Source organism: Etheostoma spectabile, chromosome 5, assembly GCF_008692095.1.
Source record: "Etheostoma spectabile isolate EspeVRDwgs_2016 chromosome 5, UIUC_Espe_1.0, whole genome shotgun sequence".
NCBI lineage: Eukaryota > Metazoa > Chordata > Actinopteri > Perciformes > Percidae > Etheostoma > Etheostoma spectabile.
In genome coordinates, this window is record NC_045737.1 from 5,455,573 (window position 1) to 5,456,292 (window position 720).

The 720-nt window shown below is 32.8% G+C and overlaps 1 protein-coding gene across 1 annotated transcript in view; it reads right to left on the bottom strand.

Moving 5' to 3' along the window:
- frmd3 (FERM domain containing 3) overlaps window positions 1-720 on the bottom strand; it is a 51,069-nt gene that overhangs the window by 24,581 nt on the left and 25,768 nt on the right. The window lies entirely within an intron of this gene.

Genomic DNA, 720 nt, shown 5'->3' on the forward strand with positions numbered 1-720 from the left:
AAAAATAGCCTTTTGGCTAACTCTGGCATATTGACAGAAATGTTTATTATTGTGCACTGTCCCTGTAATAAATACTAATAATAAATATAAATAATAAAAGAATACAAAATGCATAAATCTCCTCTTCTTTTAAATCAGCAGTTTCCTTGTATTGTATTCTCTCCTCAAACAAGAGAACATGCCAGGGTTTATAGATATTTATTGTGTTTTCAGTTTTCAGGGGACCAAAAAGCAGGGCCCCTGATAACGTAAGGTCCGCTCATTTTACATCAAAATGTAATGTATTCTACCCACAAGCCATCTCTCTGATGAACAGCTGACTTCTGACCCACAGGTTCAGTTCTGGTCAATAACACTGTTACACTGTCTATACAGCACCTGTATTATTCCACTTATTTAGTATTACTCATCATTCCCACTCTCACATCTCAATTATATATTTATTATTATTCTCATTCATTTCCTATTTTTCAGAACAGTATATGTTCATACTGTTCATATGTTCAATGTAATATAATAACATAATACTATTTTATCCAGTACCTTGCACTACGCACATTAAATAATTGTATTGATCTCTTCATTGCACTCATGCCTATATTGTTTCTTGTTTAGAGTATGTATATATTGTGTATATATTAGTGTGTATATTTCTGTTTTTGGTTGATATGCATGTGTGAGCACAGTGTGAGTAACGATGCTCCAAAGACAAATTCCTCG